Genomic DNA, 13515 nt, shown 5'->3' with positions numbered 1-13515 from the left:
TTAGTGTTGCCGGCCCAGCCCGGTGGAACTCTCTGCCAAAAGAGATTTAGTAGGCACCTCCCGTGCCAGTTTTTAAACACTTGCTGAAACCCTTTTTATACTGCCAGGCCTATGCAGGCAATTAAGAATATATCCTCCCACAATGTTTAGTGGTTGTGTTCTCAACTTTTTAGTGGTTTTTAATGTATGTTTTTACTGCTGTAAACCACTTTGATGGTTTTTTTTAATGGCACAGTGGTATGCAAATATTTTTTAATAAATAAAATGATTAATAATAACAACAAAATGTTATAATGCCCCCTCCTGGCCACTGCTGGAAGAGTATGGGGAATATCTGGAAGGGAAGATCCATCCCACCCACCCCCGCCATCCAAGGAGAGCACGCAAGGGGCGAAGCATGCTTTCACGAGGAAGAAATAAAAAGGTGTCAGAAGAAACCCAGGAAGTTCAGCAAACACAGAGACAAATAAAACCCCAAAACCCTGACATGCTGAAGTTAGCAAGGGGCGGAAGGTGAAAACCTGCCTGGACTCCCCAAGCAGAGTGAAGAACAAACTTAGTTCTGTAGGGAAAAGAAATTGCATCCAGTTTCTTTTCAGTTTGAGGGCCGTATTCCAGCACGAGTGTCTTTCCGAGGGCCACATGCTAGCGGTGGGCAGGGTCAAGGATAAAAATGTTCCCCAGCTTTGTACCATCGTACAAATTATGGGGCTTATATGGACACCCACACCTCTTTAGATGTTTCTGCGTTCTAGCTTCCATCGTCCCTGGCTGCTGGGACCACGCGGTCTGGGGCAGCCAGCTCTCCACCCCTGACTTAGGCTGACTAGGGCTTCTATGTGGTTGTTCTAAAACCAAAACCTCCCTCTTTCAAACAAGCAAACAGCAAGGTCTTCCAGAACTGCCGCAAAACCTGTCTGTACCTGCTGGCATTTCAGCCACAGTTATGATTATTATTAATCACCCGCCCTTCGCCCTAAGGTCCCAGGATGGGTCACAGCATCAAGACACAATAGTAAAAGAAATTTAAAACAATGAATCATCACAAAAATAAGGTGGGTCCTAAAAATCTGCAGCCTCAAGTGTCCAAAGCCAGGGTAAAGAGGCCCGTCTCCAGCAACCTCTGGAAGCTGGATAAGGAAGATGCCTGGCGCAGCGCTGTGGGGAGGGAGTTCCACATCTTAGGGGCCACCACAGAGAAGGCCCTCTCCCCCTGGGCCACCCCGCAAGCCTCTGAGGGTGGCGCAACCACCAAGGAGACCCCCTCTGCTGACCTCAGCACCCAAGGGGAAAGAGGTGCCCTTTCAGGTATGTGGGGCCCGAGTCCTTTCGGGCTTTAAACACAAATGTGAGTACCTTGAATTGAGCCCGGAAACTAACTGGCAGCCAGAGCAGGATGTCCACAGCTGGTTCAGCCTTCCAGGCACCAGCCTGCGGATCTAACGTGCGTTTCGTTTTCCTCTTCAATGTTCCCCAAAGGCGGAGGAACAGCCAGGCACATCTGGTGAGGCTGTTTTTCCCCCTCTCTAACCCTCCCCCAACCAAAGAAAAAGCACATCCCAGATGTCAAAAACTGTGTGAACAAATAATTTTTAATATATAGGGCAGGGACGCTCAGCGAGGCCTCGCATTTGGCAGGGCAAGTGCCTTTCCCTCTGCGAGCCGCCAAGCCCCAGTTCCCACAACGAGGTGTCAGGGTGTTCTGCCAGCTGAGCGCATGCCCGGCAGCCCAAGGCATTCTGGGACGCATCAGAGGCAGAGGAGGCGAAGGTTTTTTCTCCTCATCAGGCCACAGAGCAGAGCAGAGAAGCCGCTAAATCCACCTTGCTCATATCACCAGTCTTCCACTTTTAAGAACATCCGAAGAGCCCTGCGGCTGAATCAGGCCCATGGCCCACCAAGCCCAGCATCCTGTCCTCGCAGTGGCCAACCAGGTGTCCCCCGCAGGAAGCCCCCGCAGGCAGGAGCCGAGGCTAAGGGCAGTGCTCCACCACCCCAATTGTGATAGCCGGAATCTGGAGAGAACGTAGCAATTGTGTCTAGGAGCTATTGTCAGCTTCTTCACCAAAAAATTGTCTAATCCTTTTTAAAATTCATGCTAGCTGGTGGCCAAACAGAGATGGCTTGCGGGGGGGGGTGTGTGTGTGGCTGGGAGGCTGGCAGAATCATGGTTTGCTTAAGCTCTTAGTGGAAGCAAGAACGTATAACAGTCTGGATGTTTAAATGGTTGCCGTTTGTTGCTTCTAAAGGTTTTGTGCATATTCTGAACTGCTTTTGAGTTTTATGAGTTCTGTAAATGAGAGATGGTACATAAGTTCCACCCCCTTATAACAGGGTTGGGTGTACTTATAAGGGGGGGGGGGCAGAATTCAAGCAGGAAAGGGATTCCCATTGGGGGATCTGGCTGGCCACTGAGAGAACAGGATGTTGGACTAGGTGGACCACTGGCCTGATCCAGAAGAATCTTCTTATGTTCTTAAACAAAAGATCGGAAGCGAGGTCAACTCCCCAACAGCCTGCCCAGAGATGTCTCCGACTCCTCCCCCCCCCGCCCCGCCCCCCCCCGGTGCAAATAACACTTTCAAATCAAAGTTCTACACTCTTTCTTCGCTTCCAGCTCTACAGTTCTGTGATTCTTTCATTCCTTTGGCTGCCTGTACAGGTCATGCTGGCTGGGAGTTGATGAGAGTACAGTCCAGTTTGGGAAAAGGCAGTTTTATGGAGAATCAGCGTGGTGCTGTGGTTAAAGCGTCAGGCGAGGACCTAGGAGACCAGAGTTGAAGTCTTCACACAGCCATGAAACTCACTGGGTGACCCTGGAGTCAGTCACCAGATCTCTCAGCCTAGCCTACCTCACAGGTGTTTGGTGGGGTTTAAATGAGAGGTAGAAAACGGTGGGATGTCAATCAATCAATCCTTGTTGCATTCCTACAATTTATTTATTTTAAGAGTTCCATCTGCCCCAATTTTTAGTTTTAGGGTTAAGGCACAACTGCATTTAAAAAGAAGGTGTATGGCCCGTTACGTTTTGTAATATCAGATTCCTTAAAAGACATAAACTTCTGGATAAGTCAACAGCATTGGTGTGGGGGAAGGAAGGGGGAAGAAACACAGTCCATCTGTCCCCCCCCCCCAGCTATGACTATAGGCCATCTCAGCCATCCCAAGTATGTGGACCGCATCCTTCTGCCTTGGAAAAGGCAAGGAGCCACATGAGCAGGAGTTTGCAACAAGCCCTCTGGCCACAGAAAGGAACGGCCAGGAGAGGCTGGGAGCCGGACAAAAATTATGGGACCGCGCCACAGAATATGCCGAGCATTTAAATTATCTGGGCTTGACACACTCTCAAGGAGCAGGACTGCCTTGACATAAGACGTGCCAGAGATAGTCATCGGAGGTCAGGAAAAGATAAGAAAAGCGCCATCTTTTCCCCGCACCAAGGAGCCGAGAGGTTTGAGATATTTGGAAACGTGACCATTTAAGGTCAGGAAGAAAACAGCCATGGCTTGGTGGTACACAGACTCTGCTTTGCATGCAGAAGGTCGCTGGTTCAATCCCCAGGGGCATCTCCAGGGAGGGCTGGGAGAGAGAGAGACTCCCTGCCTGAAACCCTGGAGAGGCGCTGCTGCCAGCCAGTGTGGGCAATACTGTGCAAGACGGATCAATGGTCTGTCTCTGTATAAAGTAACTCCCTATGTTCCAGGGTCTCAAGTCAGCTTTTGGGGAAGGAGGCGGTGCATCTTCAGGTGGGGAACACCCTGCAGGGAAGCTTCTGTGTTGGGGGACCGGGTGCAAGGGGAGATGTCCCCTGCCTGGAATTTCCTGGAGACTTTCCCCTAAAGGAGCCATGACCAGTGAGAGGCTGGTAAAACCCCCCAAGCGAGGAAAGGTGCCACCATTTGGGACTTTTGCATTTAGAAATAAGATTAGGGTTTGGGGGGGGTAATAGGCATGTGGGATGCAGGTGGCGCTGTGGGTTAAACCACAGAGCCTAGGGCTTGCCAATCAGAAGGTTGGCGGTTTGAATCCCCGCGACGGGGTGAGCTCCTGTTGCTCGGTCCCAGCTCCTGCCAACCTAGCAGTTCGAAAGCATGCCAGTACAAGTAGATAAATAGGTACCGCTCCAGCGGGAAGGTAAACGGCGTTTCCGTGCGCTGCTCTGGCTCGCCAGAAGCGGCTTAGTCATGCTGGCCACATGACCAGGAAGCTGTACACCGGCTCCCTCGGCCTATAGAGCGAGATGAGCACCGCAACCCCAGAGTCGGTCACGACTGGACATAATGGTCAGGGGTCCCTTTACCTTTAATATAAAACAATGCATGTAGTGTGAAGAAAGGGCGTAGGGAGAAGTTGTTCTCGCCCTCCTGGTCTTTCAGCAGAGCCGAAATGTCCCCATCTCCCCATCTCTCCCCCTGACAGGTGTTTTTTGAATGCAGAAGGTACAGAATCCCAGAATTGCAGGAGGACTCAAAGGGTCATTTAGTCCAGACCCCCGCAGTGCTGCTGCCAGGTTGAATTATTGTCAACTGCAAGTTTGGGTTGGGGGGGTCAGTTTGTATACACTGGGAACGACCCTTCTAAGCCTGAGACCTTGGCATGCAGCTGCTGCCAACCAACGTCTACAATACTGGCCCGGATGGACCACTGACCACTCACCTGACATAGGGCAGCACCCTAAGTTTCCTTTCCAAGACAATCCTTTCTGAACGTGCCACCTTATCCCCACAGCACCAACCGTAAGGTTGAAGCAAAGCTCATAAATTCCCTAAACTGAAAAATGGCCAAGCCTTGGAGTGCAATTTCAGGTTACACCACTAGAGGGAAGCAGAGACAACAGGGAGGGCAGAGGAGTCTGGGGAAGGAGACCCTTGTGTCAATCCTCACCTGCTTTCTCATTCGGTTGGGAGGGAGGGGGTTAAAGAAGATGCCCTTGATTCGGAAACGAATTATCAATGGAACACTGGGCAGATAACTCAGCATTATTTACATGGACTGGCAGCAGCAGTCAGACAGGAGAAGTGTCCAGCCCCACACCCAGAGATGCTGCTGGGAAATCGAACTGCGGCCCTTGCACTAAAAGCAAAACAAGGTCCTAGTCCTCATGGCTCTGAACGAAAGGCTGGTTTAAATAGGAACCCGGGACGGTGACAGTGTCAGTATTCTCTATAGTGACTGGCAGCAAGGCCGGCTCTCCGGGGATAGGGAGGGAGATGCTGTGGACCTCTTTGCATGCAAAGCAGGTGCTCCACCGGTGAGCTATGGCCTTTCCCCAAGGCAGAGCAAAATAAGAGCAGGCGTTTGGAAAGCTGGTGTGACTTTTAATCTGTTTTTGTTTGCTGGCATCCGTCTGTCTCTGGAGACAATGGAGGAGTGGGCCTTTGCAGGTGAACTCAATCTGTTTTTAGTCTGTTATTACTTAAACTTTCTCAAAGTGTTAAATTACTGCTATTTTTTTTCTTAAAGAAAATTTTATTGTTTCATCATTTTTTATAAACTTATTTTAGGGTTGTTTTTTATACTCAGTTTCGTGAAATAAATATGCTACCCAATTGGCACCTCCATATTATACTATCTGTATTACTACTATCACTGCTACTGCATTTATACCCAGGGGGTTTTCTGAGCTGGAACTTGGGGGAACTGAGTTCCCTTACCTTTTTAAAATGGAATCATTGATTCTTTCGCCTGAGCCAAAAACCCACTTATATCTGTAATCAATAAAGTTGTGGCCATTTCTAATCCAGATCATTGTCTGCCTGAGTTTATTAATCACAACTTCCATTTAGTAACTGCCAAGGGGGGGGGGGTGACGGCACTGCAACTGAGCCCGCAATAAACAAACAAATTTTGTGGTGAGTTCCACCACCTTTTCCCAGGAAAAAGCACTGTTTATAGCAAAACCTTTTCTCCAAAGAGCTCAAGTGTGGCAGACACAATTCTCCTGCCCTCCCTGTGAGGTAGGCCGGGGCGGAGAGAGGCAGTGGCTGGCCCAAAGTCACCCAGTGGGGAGAGCTGAGTCAGAGCTGAGCGAGGATCATTTGAACCCTGGTCTCCTAGGTCCCTATTCCAGCACTCTAACCGCTTACACAAAAAAGTATTGCTGCCTGACGCCCAACCATTTGAAGTACCACCCTGCTGAAACAAGAGCCGCTTTGAACACTGCCCAGGACGAAGGAAAATAAGGGTGGGCCGAAAAGGGATTTAACATACACACAAACAACTTTTTGGGGTATGCGTAAATTAGATGTTTTGGCCGGTGGGTTGTGTGGGGCTTGGATTCCTGAAAAACCACCAGAAACCTCTGAGAGGTCCTTGCTTCCAGTGCTGAAACATAAGCCACAGTCCCAAGTTCACACCGCAAGGACCGTAGCCAGCCCACAGGAAGGAGGGCAGCCAAGGGACCAAACTGACTCCCCCTGTACTCTCCCAGGCCAGAGAAGCAGCGGGAAGTTCGCCCGGGAGTTTTCAAGGCAAGTTGTGCAACCCACAGCTGGAAACCGGGATACAGCAGTCTCTTCCTACCGTGTCCACACACAGACACCCTGAACGTTAGCAGAGGGTGCATTGTGCCCTCCTGCTGGCCTGCAGATGTTTTGGAGCCAATGGCTGCAGCTGGTTGGAGGTGTGCTTGGCATCCCACTCTCACTATGGGCAACTGGTTGCCTCTTCTGGAAAACCAGAACCTGAGAGCAACAGCACTCCCCTCCTGCTATTCCCAGGAAGCGGAGGCAAACCAGAGCCATCGGGCTTAGTAGCTACTAATAGCAGTCTCCATGAATTTGTCTAATATCCTTTTAAAGCCATCTCCGTTCCAAGGGGAAAGTCCAGTGTGGATTAAAATTTGAGAGAAATTTGATTTTGACTGCTGTGGGCATGCATCAGGAGGAGGGTTTCTTGCCCCAGCTACGGGAATGAATTAGCCAAACAGTGCCATTTCTATTCTCTCTCAGAATTGCAACTATTTTGGAAATGGCACTGGAACGTTTGGGGAAGGCTGAAAGCCGGTGGGAAACCAAGCCGACGAGGTACGAAGCGGGTCAGCCTGCGACTGGATTTGCCAAGATCAAATTCCTTAAGCGTGCCCATTACATACAGTGATAAAGAGGGGGGAGTTGCAAACAATGTAGGGTGTGCCAAATGGCAATTCAACGAACACACATGACAGCAGCAAAGGGGTGACTGACACAACCATCCTAGCGCTGTCAAGTTCATTATTGCCTGTCGTGGTGAGAGAGGAAACTGCCGTCCTTATTCATGCCCCAAGGGGATGGAATCAAATCTCTCGATAACTTTTCAATTTGGCGGCTTCCCGCCGGACTCTCCCCTTGAAGTTCCTGCTTTGGAGAATGGAGCCTTCCTTCTCAGACTGACAGCCTGCTGGGCTGGCCTCTCTGTCTCTTTGAACCCAGAATCTTTAGATGATTCATGAATACCCAACCCATCCTTTGCCACAGCTTCCCAGACCTTCCAGTCTCCAACTTCTCCCAGTACGTGACACACTTTGCTGATACCCTATGCAGGTCACACACACACACACAAAAAGAACGACAGCTGGCCGCACTCGCTGACCGCCAACGCACTCTTTGTTACTACGTTGTGCCACAAATTAGCATATTAAGGTCAACGATGCAGAGTCCCGCCTGTCGCAGAGATGTAACAAAGAAGACTGCTCTGTCAACGGGGGCATTTTCTCTTTCATGCAGGGGCTGCACTATTTTTTTGCTTTCAGCCATCAGAGCTAAAAACTTTGAAGCAACGGAAGAAACCTTTCTGATCTTAATGACTTTCATTCCTATCTCCCTCTCTATTAAACACGCAAACACAAACGGATTGCCATTTCCAGAACCCAGAATCCCATTTAATAAGTGCAGAAAGAACTTCCTCTAAGACCGTCGTTCCCAAAGGGGTGCTGGGATTGTAAGAGTGCCTGTGAGATGCTTCATGGGGGAGATTCAATTGTAAACCGTAAAACATAGGTTTGGGCAATATATATCAACAGAAGCACAGTGTCCCAATCGAGGGAAGTAATAGTCGCACTCTATTCTGCCTTGGTCAGGCCACACCTGTGTCTAGTTCTGGGAGCCACAATTTAAGGAGGATATGGACAAGTTGGAAAGCGTGCAGAGGTGGTCAACCAAGATGATCAAGGGTCTGGAAACCGGGCCAGATGAGGAACGGTTGAAGGAGTTTGTTTAGTCTGGTAAAGTAGAGACTTGGGGGAGATACGAGAGCCATCTTCCAATATCTCAAGGGCTTTCATGTGGAAGAGGCAACAAGCTCATTTTCTCCTGCTCTAGAGCATGGGTAGGCAAACTAAGGCCCGGGGGCCGGATCTGGCCCAATCGCCTTCTCAATCCAGCCAGCGGACGGTCCGGGAATCAGCATGTTTTTACATGAGTAGAATGTGTGCTTTTATTTAAAATGCATCTCTGGGTTATTTGTGGGGCATAGGAATTTTTTCATTTCCCCCTCAAAAATATAGTCCGGCCCCCCACAAGGTCTGAGGGACAGTGGACCGGTCCCCTGCTGAAAAAGTTTGCTGACCCCTGGTCTAAAGGGTAGGACCCGAACCAACGGCTTCCAGTAACAAGAAAGGAGATTCTGAATCAACATCAGGAAGAACTTTCTGACAGTAAGATCTGTTCAACAGCGGAACGGTCTCCCACGTGAGGCGGTAGACTCTCCCTCCTTGAAGGTTTTTAAGCAGGGGTCAGAGGGCCATCTTTCTTGTATACTTTACTTGAGATTTTTGCATTGAAGGGGGTTGGAATGGATGACCCTTGGGGTCCCTTCCAACTGCATGGTTCTACTAAAATCATGTCACCCTAGAACAAATCTGCTTTCAAAAGAAAAGAAGATGGCTTTATGCGGTTAGAGAAGGGAAAGGGAAAATCATGGAATGAACAAAAGTCTAATTGTGCTCTGACTCAGTCTAAGGCAGCTTCCGATGTTCCTGTGATATTTTGGGGAACTGGTGGAAAGTGTCCAGCTCCATCAGGGACGGGCGTAGGATGGACGAGAGATCCACACCACGGCATTTCGCTGAGGGTGGGAACAAGGGAGCGCAGGACGCAGCAGCAGCAGCGCAGTGTGAGGAAACAGTCAGGTTTTTTCCCCAGTTGTTAAAAATCTCACCCTGGCGATTCTAACGGTGTAATTAAAGGCAGTAAATTGTTACCTAGTTTTGCTGGGTTAACAAGGAGAGGAAGGTATCCAGGCAACCGCTGGCTAGAGAATTGCCTAGATGGAGTGGCAGGACCCCAGCAGAGAGCAGAAGGTATTTAAAGAAAGGTGTGCGATTCTGAGAGAGCCCAACCCTTTCGGGCGAACAAGGAGGTGGCAGCAAAACAAAAAGCCCTCTGAGCAGCCAGGCAGCTGGTTTTTATTTGCTAGGGCAACAGAGGAGGGGCTGGCTGTTTGGCCCTCGAGAGCACATCAAAACAGTGAGCCAGCAACACACCGTAAGGATGTAAGACGGGCCAAAAGGGGCCCATCTAGTCCAGCATCCTTTTCTCCCAGTGGCTGACCAGGTGCCCCAATGGGAAACCAACAAGAAGGATCCGTGCACAAGAGCCTTCCCCATTCCTGAGATTTCCAGCAGCTGGTATATGGAAACAATATTGCCTCCAGCAGTGGAGGTACAGCACAGCCGTTATGGCTGGAGGACATCGAAAGCCTTCTCCTCCAGTGAGAGAAGCCCATCGAAGATTTTGACACACAGCTCTCATGCCACATCGTGAGCCATGGGTGGTCCTGATCTTGCTAAATGGAGCCTGGCCTTTGAAGACCGTTTGGAGACTTCAGCTGGTGCAGAATTCAGTGGCCAGGTTGCTCACTGGGGGGAGACAGTTTGAGCCTAGCCTGCCTGCAGTGGTCACCAAACAGTTTCTGGGCCCAATTCAGAGTGCTGGTTTTGAGCTATAAAGCCTTACAAGGCTCAGGACCCCAATTCATTAAGGGCCACCTCTCCTCATATGAACTGACCCAGACCCTGCAATCATCATTGGAGGCCCTTCTTTGTGTGCCTCCTCCATGAGAGGTCTGGAGGGTGGCAACACAAGAAAGGGCCTTTTCTGCTGTGGCTCCCTGCTTGTAGAATGCTCTCTCCAGGGAGGCCTGCCTGGTACCACCATTATAAATCTTAGGTGCCAGGCAATTCTTTCCACTTTAACCAGGCCTTTGGCCCCTAACTATCTGTGGCATCTTAGAGTGGGTGGGGTGTTTTTCATGTATTTTTCATGTATTTTTCATGTATTAAGGTTTGTTTGTTTCATGTATTAAGGTTTGTTTGTTTTTGTTTTAATGTATCTATGTGGGGTTTCACCGAAGAATTGATGCTTTTGAATTCTGGTGCTGGAGGAGACTCTTGAGAGTCCCCTGGACTGCAAGAAGATCAAACCTCTCCATTCTGAAGGAAATCAGCCCTGAGTGCTCATTGGAAGGACAGATCGTGAAGCTGAGACTCCAGTACTTTGGCCACCTCATGAGAAGAGAAGACTCCCTGGAGAAGACACTGATGCTGGGAAAGATGGAGGGCACAAGGAGAAGGGGGAGACAGAGGACGAGATGGTTGGATAGTGTTTTCGAGGTTAGCAGCATGAGTTTGACCAAACTGCAGGAAGTAGTGGAGGACAGAGGTGCCTGGCATGCTCTGGTCCATGGGGTCACGAAGAGTCGGACACGACTAAACGACTAAACAACAACAACATGTGGGGTTTTGTTTGTCTGTCTTGTTACAAGTTGTTTCCAGTTGCCTTTGGCAAGAGAAAGCAACCAAGATAGATAGATAGATAGATGATAGATAGATGATAGATAGATAGATAGATAGATAGATAGATAGATAGATAGATAGATAGATAGATAGATAGATGGGAGTTGCCTTATACCCATTGGTCCATGTAGCTCAGCATTCTTCAGGGTTTCAGGCAGGGGGTCCTTCCCAATCCTTCACCTGGAGACACTGCTGGAGACTGAATTTGGGATGTTCAGCTTGCAAGGCAGATTCTCTACCACTGAGCTATGTCACTTCCCCAATAACACACAACTTGACCATGGGCAATACATGCATGGAAGCAGACAAAAGCACATCCACCTCTCTCTGAGAGAGAGCTCTTGCCTTCCACGCAGAGGGTCCTTGGTTCAATCCCCAACGGCATCCCATCCCTGCCACCTTGAAACCCTGGAGAGCTGCTGCCAGTCCGTGTAGACAACACTGAGCTAGATGAACCAACGGCCTGACTCATATAAGGCAGCTTCCTAGGTTCATATGTCTCAGCACCATCAACGTACAAAGGAAAAATGACGAGCTTGTTCTCCAGGATAGACAGCGGAGGAAAGTCACAGTGGGAGGGAAGAGGGAAGAGAGAGAGAGACTGACTTGGCAAACTGTTTCTCTCCAACCACATCTAAAGGAGAATGTTTTATGATTTCCTTTTCAGAAGCCACATCTTCCGCGAAGCTCTTGCTTAATCGCCCAGGCCGCCGTCTTCAGTCGCAAGCAAGGCTTGCGCCACCATTTCCCAAAGCTGAACAATGGGAAGGATGTGGGCGCACTCAGGATATTCTTCCCCCGGGGTCCCATTTGGCCTAAGAACAGCCCTGCCTGAGCTCAGAACCCAAAAACCTTGCCCAGCCACCTGTCTGCACGACCCACGTGACTTCCAGCTTATATTTGCAGCACAAGGACTAGAAAGTTGGCTTCCTTGAAAGAGAAGCGACAGGCCTTGTCTTCCAGGAAGCTGGGTTTTCTGCCAACTTCTGCAAGGGGTATATATGCAGGATCCTGGTTCAGAAGCAGCAGGGCACTGGGAAGGAGGTGGTGAGGTGCCACAGCAGGAGAGGGCAGCTTCCTCTGATGCCTGGGCTGGCGGGCTCCTTCCCACGGTGGGAAACAGAAACTGGATCTTTGGGCCAGATCCAGCGGGGCTTCCGATGCCCACGGCCACCTCCCGAGTCCACAGCGGAGGCCTGGCTTCTTCCCAACTTACGAGGCTCCCTCTAATACCACACGCAGGTGGCGAGTGCCAAAGGAAACAGAGTCAAATTACGGCTGCTGAGAAAATAAGAGGGAGGTTATTAGCAAGTTTCGGGGAATCCCAGAGTTTCCAGGTGTAGTTTTTGCCTCTCTGCAGCCCAGTGCAGTGAAGACTGAGCGTCCTCAGGAGCTACAGAATATAGGAAGTGTCCCAAAATAAAGCCAGAAAGCAGCAGGGAGGGGGCGGGGAGAGTACATAGAAAGCTGCCTTATATTGAGTCAGACCATTGGTTCATCCAGCTCAGTACTGTCTACACTGGCTGGCAGCACTTCACGGGAGTTCAGACAGGGAGTCTGCCCCCACTCCCGTGCCACACACCAGTCCTACCTGGAGATGCCAGGATTGGACCTAGGGCGTTCTGCATGATGCAAGGCAGATGTTCTACCAGCAACCGACGGGCCTTCCTGCAGATTTCCATGGTTTTATACAGCTTGTGGTCCCCTGGAGGAGGACACACGGAGAAGGCTGACCTGACCAGGAACACTCCTTTTTGCGGGGCTGGCAAGGACGCGCTACAACATTTTGCTGCAGGCCCTGCATGCCTTTGTTCCCTGACCACCCTCCCCGCTTAAAGCGAATACAGTGGTACCTCGGGTTAAGTACAGTGGTACCTTGTGTTACATACGCTTCAGGTTACAGACTCCACTAACCCAGAAATATTACCTCGGGTTAAGAACTTTGCTTCAGGATGAGAACAGAAATCGTGCTCCGGCGGCGCGGCGGCAGCAGGAGGCCCCATTAGCTAAAGTGGTGCTTCAGGTTAAGAACAGTTTCAGGTTAAGAATGGACCTCCGGAACGAATTAAGTACTTAACCCGAGGTACCACTGTACTTAATTCCTTGGTGCCTTGGAAGTCAAACGGAATCCATTCCGTAAATCCGTTCGACTTCCAAAACGTTCGGAAACCAAGGCGCAGCTTCCGATAGGCTGCAGGAAGCTAATGCAGCCAATTGGAAGCTGCAGAAGCCGCGTCGGATGTTCGGGTTCCAAAGAACGTTCGCAAACCGGAAGAGTCACTTCAGGGTTTGCAGCGTTCGGGAGCCAAACATTTGACTCGGAAGGCGTTCGGGATCCAAGGTACGACTGTATACAAAAGGCAGCAGCAGGAGCTGGAGGGTGTACACCAATCCTCACCTCCTAACACAGCGGTGGGAAGTGACAATTTGTGGCTGGCTGTTCTCCTTCAAGCAGCACAGACTGAGGCAGAGAGAGGGAGAGAGAATCCCATTGTTCCAACTGCAGAACAAAACTGGATTCAGAGAGTCCCTCAGGGTATGCCAAGCCTTCTTATCTCCAGTGTCCCTGAGGGGTGGGGTGGGCACACGGCAGGGGGAGGGACCCTCTCCTAGCCCCACCTGCCACTATGCCATCTGTCCCCCCCCCCAATTGCACGCATCCTGGCAGGCCAGCCATTCTCAAGTTCACAGGCCTCCTCAGTAGCAGATCTCCGTCAGTGGAGTCCTCTCTTGCAAATCCCGTA

At 50.2% G+C, this 13515-nt stretch overlaps 1 protein-coding gene across 2 annotated transcripts in view; it reads right to left on the bottom strand.

Annotated features, from left to right (window-relative positions):
* SSH2 (slingshot protein phosphatase 2) overlaps positions 1-13515 on the bottom strand; it is a 126462-nt gene that overhangs the window by 81108 nt on the left and 31839 nt on the right. The gene's annotated exons all lie outside the window — the stretch shown is intronic.

The sequence above is a fragment of the Podarcis muralis genome, chromosome 15, assembly GCF_964188315.1.
Source record: "Podarcis muralis chromosome 15, rPodMur119.hap1.1, whole genome shotgun sequence".
Lineage (NCBI taxonomy): Eukaryota > Metazoa > Chordata > Lepidosauria > Squamata > Lacertidae > Podarcis > Podarcis muralis.
Note: the sequence above shows the minus strand (reverse complement) of the source record. Positions and strands in the feature narration are given on the sequence as shown.